The 13303-nt window shown below is 42.7% G+C and overlaps 1 protein-coding gene and 1 long non-coding RNA gene across 3 annotated transcripts in view; one reads left to right on the top strand and one right to left on the bottom strand.

The window, feature by feature from the left end:
* Nucleotides 1-13303, top strand: part of LOC142559769 (uncharacterized) — a 448941-nt gene that overhangs the window by 80310 nt on the left and 355328 nt on the right. The window lies entirely within an intron of this gene.
* LOC142559778 (uncharacterized) overlaps nucleotides 1-13303 on the bottom strand; it is a 139332-nt gene that overhangs the window by 125343 nt on the left and 686 nt on the right. Inside the window, exon 2 of the long non-coding RNA XR_012823247.1 lies at nucleotides 8975-9057. This is a non-coding gene — a long non-coding RNA (uncharacterized LOC142559778). The remainder of the gene's footprint in view (nucleotides 1-8974; nucleotides 9058-13303) is intronic.

Below are 13303 nucleotides of genomic sequence, written 5' to 3'. Positions count from 1 at the left end.
CAGATCTACCATTGAGGTCAAATGAAACGCGAACAGCGGAGCATGTGGCCGAAGCATAACTAAAGATACAGTGCATGTCATCAGCCAGTCATTGGGCACGTGAGTGGGCATGTGGTTCTCGCGCAGAGTGCAACGCTACTCATCCTACTATGATAAAGGTCACCCATATTTTGTTCAAAAGTTGTTTTCTCATCCCTTTGCAGCAGTGCCATCCCCACCTGGCAGTACACTTTTATGGTGGCTAGCACCACCACCGCATCTGTAGCATGATTTAGGTGGCACGCACCCAGTTTCCTAACGTGCATTGCTTTGCTTTTGTTACCACCATCAAGGCTGCCAGTGTCTCATGATAATTTGAATAGTACCAAAAAGTTATTGCACTGGAATAGCAACAACAGTGCTAGACACCTTAACAGTAATTGCAGATAGGCACTGCAATGGCAGGGTGAGAATACAACCATCAAACAAAATACAGGTGACGTAACAGCACGAGGATAAGCAGCCCTGCATTCTATGTCGAAACCACATGCGCATGCATGTGTACAATGAAGGCTGGCTGATGCCACACACTGTGTGTTCAGTTATGCTTCAGCCATGCACTCTGCTATTTGCATTTCATTTGTATTCGACAGTGCATCTGCTGTGGCACTTGCAGGTATGCAGCTCATTGTAGCGTGAACAGGAAAGATCCATTAAATGTTCTGTGGACCTCCTGCATCCCTAAACTGAACATCTATTAGAGGTCACCTGTGTCCAGCTACGATATCCTTTCAATGTTACAGCAATGTGATCTGGATAGGGCTTAGATTATCCATGGTATGTATTTGTAATGTTTGAAGAAATACAGACATCTATAGGATGTGTGCAATGCCTAGAACATGACGTTCTATGGACATCAATGGGACATAAATGGTGCATTGGGTTGGTGACTTCAGTTGTCCTGTGCAGCAGTTGTCCTTAGCAAGCTGCTTTTTCTTAGAAGCAAAACATATGTCAGTGTTGCAAATGCATCTGCGGCGCTTTTTTGAGCAAATGAATAAACATTCGCTCCAGCTGTAGGACGTGCTGTGCAAGTACAGAAGCGGCATTGCTGCCTTACATACTTTTGGCACGGTTGTTGAGAGTTGTGACACCGTGGCACGGCTCTCGGCTTGCTACCTGAACACGTGTGAATGCAAGGAGCTCTTTTAGCTTTGCCTCCAATGACACAGCTGCCAAGGCTGGCTACGAAACATTTTCTTGGTTATACAAGACAAGCGTTGTCTTAAAGCCTGGCTCTGCTTTTCTATCATATACAAAGGGAGGAACTTGTATGGCAGAGCCTCCTGCAGCATATTAGTCAGCATTGCTGAGAAACTCAGTGTTGCTACATTTAGTGCAGTTAGGCAGCAGATATCTAGTTGTACAAAATCATGCAGATCCTCGAGGCCTCATACCAGGCACGTACCCAGGGGGCGCCCAGCCCCCCCCCCTTCCTCCTCCCTGCCGACGCCACCGCTCCGCACACACATTCCTGAAGCGCTGCCAAATCAATCTTGAGGCTTGACAGCTATTCGGCGGTCAACATTTTACTGCCTTTTTCACTCCTTTTGGATGGCGGTTGTTATCGGCACTTCCTGGGGTGTGAAGGCCAGTTTTCTCATCGATTCGGTGCCCCTGTGATTAATTCGAGATGCGTTCAGTTGTCCGCATCTATTCCAACGGTCACGCATATCACTGCTGCTTCGTTAGTTCAACCTTCTTTGTTTAGACTGATCTACGGACCAGGAAAGGTATTCGGTTTGTAGTCAGCTGGTCTGTATGCTCGAGGAACAGGAACAAATTGCGGTAGGAGAAAACACCAGTTGCGTTTAACTTTTCCTTTTGCTTCATTATTTCCTCGAGCGACGCTGGCAGATCCTCAGAAGCATATACCCACGATATGCGTTAGATAAGGTGAAAAATAAAATAATGCGCAACAGCATCCATGATCAAACCCTGCAATAACTCTTAAACCCATAAGCAATATGACTGTAACCCGTAACCTCATCTGGTTTTTCCCCAACTGTACAGCACTTTTCGTGCAAAATTGGCAACTGGAGACAACAGTCGCAAGCACTTGAGAAATTAGGCGATATACTAAGGGAGAGAGCCAAGGCATCAGCCAAACAGGAAGGAAAAGCGAAAATTAACAAAATTAACCATTGTTTATGAAAATATTTAGGGATCAACGTCTTTTTATTTAAATATGAAGTAGAGAAGACGCCACCGGAAGTGGAGAATGATTTTGTGTGTTTTGAATGACGCTTCTACATTTATCAGTCGAGCCGCCTGACGTAACAACTTGTCTGCTGTGCTTTTGTGGGTGTTGTTCTAACCTTGTGCGGTGGACGCAGTATGTCTAGAACCACAGCGTCCTGCGCTCTACGCGGCTGTACGGGTGGCGGCCACGCATCATTACGCAATTTCCCAAATAACAACACGAGTCTGTTTTGGCACTTGGAGCAGTAAACGAGAGATCCAAAGGAACTGTGATTGTTCCGCAAATATATTGATCTCTATAATTCTTCAAGAGCTAATTCAAAAAACGCTACTATAGTCGGATTACAACTTAAGTTTGCAGTGAAGCCCCGCCCACGCTCTCATAACTGCAAGCCACTGTTCCTCCACGAGGCTGCAAATAATTCGTACTTCAAACTCTTCCTGTTACCCAAATAAGGCAGTAACCACAAAAATAAAATTATTAGCACATAATTTTATACATTTTCCCTCGCCTATTATAGTGGAATGGCGAAAGCCTAATTCTTTATTGAACTGAAATAAAATGCTTGCATCGCCGTAACTGTTTATTGTCAAGTTTCACTTGATTTGGCAATTAAATTTATTAGTAAAATGGATTCAGCAGTGAAATGAACTGTACCGCAGACTTTTGAGGATTTAATTAATTAATTATGGAGTTTTACATGCCAAAACCACGATCAGATTATGAGGCAAGCCGTGGTGGGGGACTCCGGAAATGTGGACCAACAGGGGTTCTTTAACATGTGCCTAAATCTAAGTACATGGGTTTTTCGCATTTTGCCCCCATTGAACATGCGGCTGCCGTGGTTGGGATTCAATCTTGCTACCTCATGCTTAGCAGCCCAACACCATAGCCACTAAGCAACCACGGCAGGTAGACTTTCGAAGAGTGAAATGCTCAGACTCCATACACTTTGTATACACTCTGTTGCACACCTGATTGCTTCCGTCGATGAAAGCACTCTTCAAGAACAGCAGACGTTCCGGAGGTAACAAGTACGACGCCATTTTGAAAAGGCCACAAGACAATTTTGTTTGCTTCTGTGATTGGCTGGAGGAGTAACACAACCCCGTGCGGTCCGTGTGCCTCGCTTGCGAACTGCTGTTTTTTTTAAGTTGTATGCTACCATAGAAATCTTAATTTTACACTTTCTCTTGTTTACTTGTTCTTGGCAGTGTTCTTCCTGCGTTCATTTCCCGCGCAAGTCCATTTGATGTGGTTCCTTATTTGCCAAGTAAAGGAGAGGTATATCTCATAGGCGTACCTGTGAGATTCACCTTATCTCATTTCTTTTTTGCGGGTTTACGCGCCTTCATGGCATATGGCGGGCATTATTCATACTTGTACTAGTAAAGGTAGCCCCCCCCCCAACTTGGCTTGCCCCCCCCCCTAAAAAAATCCTGGGTACGTGCCTGCCTCATACGTCACTGCCTGACTTTACATGCTGTAGATTCCGAAGCACTGACAGGTAGTGCAGTTCAATTCTTGTTTCGACTGCCAAAACATTCTTTCAGAGGCTCGATGACATTTGCATAAATATATTCAGAAGTTGGTAACCCAGCAATTGCTGCTGCCACCTCATCCACTGCTGGGTAACATTGTAAGAAATAAAACTTGGTCCTTGTTGAGGTGGTGTCGCTCAGATGAACAGTCTGCTAAATTGTCTCCAGAAATCTGAGCGTGGATTGATTTAACCTCTAAACATGGGCATATCAACCTTTGGCAGTTGTGGGCTAATTCTAAGCATAGCCACGGGTGCTCCTAAAGTCTCATTCCTAGGTAGCAATCTACACTGCACTGTCCATGCATTCCTAAAATGGCAATTTCGCAGCGAAGCTCAGCCAACGTGCTGATAGCTTGATCATTATACTCTCCAGCAGTCACATAGTCTGCTTCTAGCTCGTCATCGGCAATGGGCTCTCCAAGAAATTCATTGAAGTTGAGAACTCAGCTTTGCTAGCAGACAGATGGTCATAGATACCTGAACACTTGGAGATGTGAACAGTAGAGTCTGCAAGCAGCAACCATGCTTCCTGGAGAATCTTCATATTCTGTGCTCATCAAGCTGACCGCATGGTATTGAGGCATTCCATCAGAGTAGCTCTTAAAATGCAAGTAGTGTTGGATTTGGAGTCTATGGTTGCAAGTCGGTTGTCACTCTGAGGGTCACTAATGGGGCTTTCACATCCAGTTGTTAGACCGGAGCAGAGTTGTCTACACCATTATCAGAGCACAGTTTACGTCTGAGCACACTACATGTTGGAACACACTACATATCAAAGAACACTACATGCAAGAGCACACAATGTCTATATATAAACCATCAGTCATCCCCGGATCCCTACACCAGGGACTCGTTGAATGGGTTAGCATGAAGTGCAAATATTTAGGGCAATTAGCTGGCTCTCCATGGCAGTCAACGTGAGCTGCTCGCAGATCTTGTATGATGCTTTTTTAACAGCCCTTCTGAGGAATTTCTCTGTGACCTGGGAACCACATCGTCGTCACAATCTTGGGCAGAACTCTGCCAATTTACCATATGACTGGTAAATGTGGTCTTTCTGCAGCAATTCTTGGAATACGAATACTACAAACCTGGCTAGTTGCTTGAGAAGACACACATTCGACTGTCTTGCAGTGAGGTCATGCCCTCATGCCGGAATGCTGTACTTGTCAGGAATTCAGTGCTCACACTGGTGAGGAGCTTTAGCGCAATGCTGTCCTTGCATTGCAATCATTGCAATGGTACCGATATCCGCCCTCTGGCTAATTCACCATTCTTAACAGTAGACTGTCATCTGGCATGTACGCCATGCGCAAATGATGCATTGTTCAGTTCTCACAGCCCATATTATGAAGTAGTCAAGTAGATGATACCTTCAGGCGTAGAAAGGAGACATGTCCATATCAAGATTTTCAGCACCAAAATGCAGAAATGTTGACTAGACACAAGAAACCAGGCAGAGAGCCAGCTACTTCTTCACTTCAACTTCTTTCTCATCTCTCGCAGCGCTTGCCTGCGCACATTTATTCTTTTCTACACCAGGCACAGATACTGTGCCCACGTGCAGTAAAGAGTCCTTCTGTAGCTTTGAGGGGGGAATAAAGCTGGCCTTTCTAGAACTCATTGCCACTGAGCAATAGTCACATAATGCGAGCAGTATCTGTGCCTGGTCTTTCTTGTTTTGTTCCAAAACAAAATGAACAGGGATCAGCAATAAACCTGTCTACCTGCAAAATAAATGTTTGCTGAAAGTTCTGCACTCTGTCTGACTTCTTTGTCTTAATCGTATTAGGAAATTTGCAGGTACAAGTTGGAATCAGCTGCAACAAGACAGGGGTAATTGGAGAATGCTGGGAGAGGCCTTCATTCTGTAGTGGACGAAAAAAAAAGCTGATGATGATGATAATCTTGATCTGATTATGGGGCTCGCCATAGTTGGGGCTCCGGAATAATTTTGGCCACCTGGAGTTCTCTAGCATGTAGTCAAGGCATGGTACACAAGCGTTTCTGTATTCTGCCCCTATGGTTATCTGGTCACCGCGGCTGAGATCAAACCACAAGCTCAGCAGCGCAATGCGAAATAATTTGGGCTACCATGGCAGGTAACAGATGGAAACAATGGAGGAAACTTGACAAGGACAAAGCTAATAGCTATTCAACAAGCTCACCAAGCTTTCTCACCATATTAATTAATTCACGATCATGGCACCTAACTATCAAGGTCCAAAGATTTTGACCCTGTTAAGTCGGGTCCTGTATTTCTGATCAATTATACTGGACACTGTCTTACGCACTCATAACGCTGCATGTATGAAAATCATTTCTGCCAGTCAAAATACCGTACTGCTGAAAAAATAACCTTTTTATTCTAATGTGCTAATGTCATTCATACCTCCCTTCTTGTCCACGTGTTTTCTGCAACCCATGGAATTATCCAGTACCAATTAGACCAACTTTCAGTTCTTCTACTCCATTATTTTACAGAAATAATGTTAAATCGTAAAAACCTGGACCATATACAGGACCCCACAGGAAAGTTCTGAGAGGTTCTGGCCCCATTGCCTTCATGTAGTCAATGCCTTAGAGACCCACTATTTGTGATGCCAAGGAAAGCTTTAACTGATCTTCAATTTGGAATACTCAGTCGCAGTCTCCAAATGACAACCAGGGTGCGCATGCTAAAAAGTTCGACAATGAGATTCAGGGCAGGAACAGTATAAATTAAACCATGCATCAAAACTCTTTCTCTCCTTCAAAAGCAAACAATGCACCTAAAAGAAATTCACAAAGGAAGTGCTCGCTGATTAGCACAAAAATGACTCAAGCTAACGATCCTTGGCAAGAGAATTCAATGTGGACAGCATGGCGAACAGATCAAGAAACAAGACAAGAAAGATGGGACACATGGGAGCTGAGTTTAAACTTGTTTTGTTGTCTCCGCTATTCTAGCATACTATTCACAAACCAGCTAGCCCAATTTCTTACTCTCACGGTGAAAGCTGTAAACTTTAAAAGGAAAAGGCCCTTGTCCAAGGAGCACATTCATAGTGCATAACAAAACAATGCTGACTGCACTACACTAGCCTCAATAGAACACTGTTCTGGAACAAAGAAAATACCTTGTAAGCAAGACAACACAAAATGAACATGAAAAGGACTGATTAGTATGCTTATAATGCAATCACTAACCAACAAAGTAAAGGATTGAAAAAGCATTACTTAATGCGAATTTTAACAAGGTTTTAAAGATATGTATTCAGTCAAGAGGATGCATGCAAGAGAAATTTAAGACAAACATTGCTGGGATCTGCATGCAGACAAAACTTCATCAATTTCACACCAGAACATGAGGAGAGGCCTCAAAGTACAAACATTTTTAATGCTTGATGTTTAAATAAAAATAAACAAAAGAAAACTTGTAACTGCAAATTTCGATCGGCCAATGTTTAGTAGCTTCAGAAGTGCAGTGCAGAACCATGTATCTTTCTAACTTCGGCTATAAGGGCACAATTTTGGTCAAAGTGTTGTATGCTGTATGCAGCAACAAATGATAAATATGCTTAATAGCGCCCTTTAATGAAGCTCCTACCATATGTTCATATTGCCAGACACTATAACACTTGCTAGGTGAACCTGAAGCACCAAATCTGATCTTAGCTGAGTTTCCAATATACAAAGTTCAGTGTGCTCAGTTTTTATCTCCCCAAAATTCGGCATACTTCTCTCACTTTTTCTTTCATCCAGAGAATTTCTTTTGTTTTTGTCTGTGGATAAATTTTCACATCAAAGTTACCATTCTTTTTTTTCCTGTTGTTTTTTCTTCCACAGATATCTGATTAACTGATTTTGTTAATACTGAAAGATGCTGTATGACTGCAGGTCCTGCCCTATGACAATGTGGTTGTATCCAATTCACAAAATAAATCTTTTCAAGAAGCGGTCTAGCAAGGGCACAATACTATACAGTGATGCGACTGTGCCGGAATTAAGAATGCCTGCATTTGATAGTCGAACACAAATAAAAAGAAACTTCACTTATAATATAATGCAGGCACAGAGCTATAACAAATATTGGAAAAAGGACACTGCAGAAAAAGACAAGGACACGTGAGAGCCACACGCACACAGCACTGTGTCCTCTTTCGTGTCCTTGTCTTTTTTGCGCTGTATCCTTTTTCCAATGAATCACCAACAAGCCCAAGCTTCCATGCTAAGTCCAACAGATAACACGGAAAAAAATATGGAGATCCAACGCAGATGTTGAAATCTATGCGAAGCGTAGCTGAAGTAAAGTGGTTGATGAAATGCTTTACAGCTAATGGTGATGCGTACAATTTGGTAATGACAGATGTATACGTACACAGAAAAGTATGACACATATCAAGCAACATTTATTCTGTACCTCTTGCAGCACAGTGGGATACACGCATGCTGGATGATTGGCCAACAGGCACATGCCCCAGTGGCACATGCCCCAGTGGCACATGCCCCAGTGGCACATGCCAAATGACACGAAAGTAAATAAAAGAATTCATGAAATGTAACTTACCATCCTATAACCATATCAGTGTGCTTCAGATATATCTGTGAGCTGACATTATAACTTCATGTTTTATGTAGGGATAATACATAGTGGGATGGTGTACACCCATTCTGGAGGATTGGCCAAGAGGCACATACTGAGTGATTAAATCAAAGAATCTGTTAAATTTAATTTACCATTCGATCAAGATTGGTGTGCTTCAGAGATTCTTGTGAACCAACATTAATGAATCAATCAATTTATTTGGCATTCATTACAGCATATATGTGCAGGTGTAATTTAGGAAGTTATTGTTTTGTTACACAGAACAGAGCTGGACATATTCATCAGCACACAAAGCTTACAAGCCACTTCATGCATGCCTTCATATAAAGTTTGTATATATATGTACAGATATATTAAGAGAAAAAAAATTGGAGCTTGGCAGACCATATAATACATAGTGTAGATAACCAGTGAGCCATTAGTGATAACGAATGGGTGCCAAGGGAAGGGAAGCGCAGTCAAGGATGGCAGAAAAGTCGGCGGGGTGATGAAACTAGGAAATTTGCAGGCACAAGTTCGAATCAGCTAGTACAAGACATTGGTAATTGGAGACTGCAGGGAATTGCATTCGTTCTGCAGTGGACATAAATATAGGACTTACTGGAAATGAACCTCCAATCTGCGGTAGATGTGGGGAGAGACTGACCGTCCTCCACGTCCTCCTGGAGTGTCAGGAAGCCTAAGCTGACAGAAAAAAACCTTTTCCTCTAGCATACTGGCAGCACATCCCTCTTCATCTGATGTTTTCTTTGAATCGGAACCGTTTTTTTTTTTTTTTACACCAAAGCAGTCCTACGCTCCTTGAACAATATTGTGTTACATGTGATCAGCCTAACAAAGTCGTAGCGCATCCTCTTGCCACAGGATGCCGCTGTGATAGTTGTTTTATATAGCACATGCCTTCAGGCCCTTGGCGTTCAAGGGCTCTGTTTAGGCACTAGTGCGTCTTGCCAATCCTTGCATCTTGCATCTGAGATATTTTTATATTGTATCATTATTTCGCAATGCACTTCTCATGGTCATAATACACCTCATTAGTAATTGCCATTAGCTTATTACATGTATATTTTACACACTTTAGAGCGTCTATTTTTAGGCCCCTTTACACCCAAATTCATTGCTCCACTGCGAACCCACTAACACTGGCATGGCGCTCTTCAGCCATACCTGGCCCTTGCGCCACTAAACACACATTCATTCATGATGATGATGTTCAGCTAAACAAAACAGCAGCAGACAGCACCCACCCAACCAGAAGCCATGGTTAGAAAAGTATGGGAGGGTTTTCAAAGAGAAAGTTCTGCTTTAAATATGTTTCAGCTGGTACAACCCTGAATTATCATCAGTGAACATGCCCCACTCATCCATCACAGTGGCTACAGCAGAAAGACAGCAATAGGAGTATTTGCTACGATAGGAATATTTTTGGATATAAAGAAGGCATTTGATACCGTTTCTTACTCTATACGATTGCAGAAACTTGAAAGTTATGGCATCACAAAAGACTCCCTAAAATTTTTTTCCAGCTATTTATCCTCACGGAAACAAATGGTAGTAATGGGTGATTATTATTCTACATACAGCACAGTCACCAGCGGAGTCCCACAAGATTCCGTGCTTCATGCTGTGCTATTCTCACTGTACATTAATGACCTCCCTAATGCTCTTCAGAACTCAAACATTCTAATGTACGCAGGTGACACAGCTTTATTATTCACAGGAGACACACTTTCTGCACTACAAACGAATGTGACGTCCGAGTTACCAAAAATTTCCTCATGGTTCTTAGAAAACAAATTGACTTTAAATAGCAATAAGACAAAATATGTAGTTTTTCGATCGAGGAGAAACAATGTTGACACCAGTCAAATAAATATCACGTTAAATAAAAGCCCCATCCAAGAAGCTGACTCGTCTAAATATCTGGGCGTCATATTTGACCAGCATATACATTGGGAAGCACATATTCATATTGTATGCAAGAAGGTCGCATATAGTTGTTACTCCCTAATTAAAGCAAAGCAATATTTCCCTCACGAAGTACTCAAATCCCTTTAATATGTGTTTTGCCATAGCCATATTAATTATTGTTTAGAATCATGGGGCGTGACTTACATGACATACTTACAACCATTACAAAAACTACAAAAAGGGCCCTGAAAATAGTTGGCGCTTCAAATTATACCAGTGATACATTTAATGATGTTTTTCAAACACAACATGTGTTATCTGTTAATGCATTATGTAATCAGAAGATCTCAATATCAGTTAACAATATTTTATGCACTAACTTTCCTATTCCTCGAAACATCTTTTCATTTCCAACTCGCAGTACTAGACATGCTTTAAAAGGTAACCTCAACTTACCAAAGTGTTACAATGTATACGGCGAAAGGTTAGTTGAATTCAGTGGCACAGCAATCTGGAATATTTTACCCCTAGAAGTTAAAACCGCACGTAATTTCAAGCACTGTAGCAAATTCTTTTTTCTTGATAACCAGAATCTCTAACTTACTTGAATTCATTATGTACGAGTATTTTCAGAATGTTTCTTGTCTGTATAACTCATGACGTGTTCCAGAATACTGTGCTGTTAAAATCTGCGCCTGACCTCTCTTTTGTAATTTGTCACTGGACCGCAAACTAGCCTTCCCTGGCTATCAGTCCAGATATCTGTATAACCATGATTATGTGAAGAAAAATAAAGCACTTGCACTTGCAAAAAAAAATAAAAAGTGCCCTCTCCTGGCCTCCCCCGACCCCTCTGCGTACCCTCACCTCGCTTCTCATTTTACAGCAATAGTTGTTACGGGGCTCACTCCCCTGGTCAGTTTTACGTCCACTGGTGTCGTCGCTGGTATCCTAAAATCCTTTGCAATTACAAGGAAAAATACTCATTGTGCCACGAGGATTCGAACCTACAGCCAACAGAGTGGCAGTCCAGGATTCCACTTCTCAGCCACTCTACCTTTTGTTCTTAGATGGTATTGTATAGAGTGTATACCGCTGTATGCGAGAACTGCACAAGTACCAGCCATCACATTGCACTTCGATGGCCTGAAAAGAACCTATAAACCACCATGTCTACAGATGAAATCCGAACTCCCCCTGGCCTGTGGCAAGTTCTACATTGGACAAATGGAAAAATCCCTTTGAGCTGCAGCAAGTCCTGCATTGGACAAACGGGACGCTGCATCAATGACTGGCTGAGGTAGCATGCGAATAGCATTGGTAAAGCAGACGGTATACATCCTCCTGGGCATTGCAAAGGGTGCTTATGCGTGTCTGGTTTTGAACAACCTAAGATTGTAGTCTAACACCTGCAGGCGGCCTAGGCGGTGCATTGCAGATCAACGGAAAATAAGCGCACAAGAAGACACACACGAACAGCCGAGAAAGACACAGGACAAGCACTAACTCACATCTATTTTAATTTGCAGCCACACCAGTAAATTTCGCATGATGGAAATACGAGCGGATGCAGAAAAAAGCATGCCAAGCAGTTAACTGCTGTACAGAGATCGTGTACGAGATCCTGTTGACCTGTGGGATGGCCTACATAGGCCAGACTGGGCGCTGCATTAATGACCGGGCATGGAATGGTTTGAGGGCTATTAAGGGAGGTGGGATCAATTTGGCTGATCATTGCACCAAGTGCACAGCGTGTGAACCGCAACTGAGTGACATAATAATCCTAGGCAATGGTTGCAATAAGACTGCGCAAGAACTATTGGAAGCCTTTTATATCAGGAAAAGGGGAGATAAATGTGTGAGCGATATGTCTGTGAAGCTCTTCAGGACAAAAATCCAGTCTCTTGAATGTGTGTTGTAGTTTTAATGATTTGGGTTACCTTGTCACTATGTTTTTCCATTGTTGTTATGCACTGCGCATGACATCCGTTCCGCATATATTTGCTGGCGTGGCTGCAAATCAAAATAGATACGAGTTAGCACCTATCCTGTGTCTTTCTCGGCTGTTCGTGTGTGTCTTCTTGTGCACTTATTTTTCGTCGATCTAATATTGTAGGCAAGAGCAGAGATAAAGTGAGAGAATTATTGGAGGTGTTTCTTACCCGAAAGAAAGGGTCAGCTTGTGTTAGTGACACATCAATTAAATTGTTGTTTATTTCTTTTTGGAAATGCGCTTTTTCAAATAATAGATATCGTGATACTGTGTTTCTATGCCACGCATTCTCTACTCTACGCGTGCGTGGAAGTCTGCTTTTGCATCTGTCTGCTAATAAACAGTTCGTAATTGGCACATCTCTCTCTCATTTTTCCAGTTCCCCTGCTTCACTGCTTCGTGTTCTTCGGCTTTGCGCCAAAAAAAATGTGTTTAGTAAGCCTAAGCCTCAACGTGCCAAAGAACAAATGTCCTATGGTAAGCTTTGCCACAACACAGCAGTGTTGTGCTGTGAAGCATACAAACTGTATTGCGGTCAAGCACATCCGCCATGCAGTGAAGCATACCAAGAGTGGGTAGGGGACCCACGCGCCATGAAAAAACCACGCGAGCACTGCCTACGTGGATTTCAAACCCAGCCAGACAAGATATACATTATCCTAATTCACACTGGTTTGCGTACTTCTGAGGCCTAAGCATGCGACTGCTCTTTCGCGTGATCACGTCTTATCCAGTACTGACGAAGACAAGTCCCTTTGTAGAAACGTTTGTTCCAGCGACACTCCTTGTTCTACCACTGCTCAGATCATGAGTCATGTTCCCATGAGCATATGCAGGCACGTAGTTCGATGGCAACGAGGTATGGGCAGCAACTATACGATTGAAAGTTGTGTGTGGCATTTCTCTAAGGCAGCAGGCAGGCACGTAGCCAAGACAGTGTTCTTTTTTTCTTCCTTTCCTTTTTTTAGGGGGGGGGGGGGGGGGCTAAGCTTCCGTTGTTCTCTGTTAAGTTTTCCATGTTTGGTG

The sequence above is a fragment of the Dermacentor variabilis genome, chromosome 10 (assembly GCF_050947875.1).
Source record: "Dermacentor variabilis isolate Ectoservices chromosome 10, ASM5094787v1, whole genome shotgun sequence".
NCBI classification, from domain to species: Eukaryota; Metazoa; Arthropoda; class Arachnida; order Ixodida; family Ixodidae; genus Dermacentor; species Dermacentor variabilis.
The sequence above is the reverse complement of the archived record's forward strand: the minus strand, read 5'-3'. Positions and strand labels throughout refer to the sequence as shown.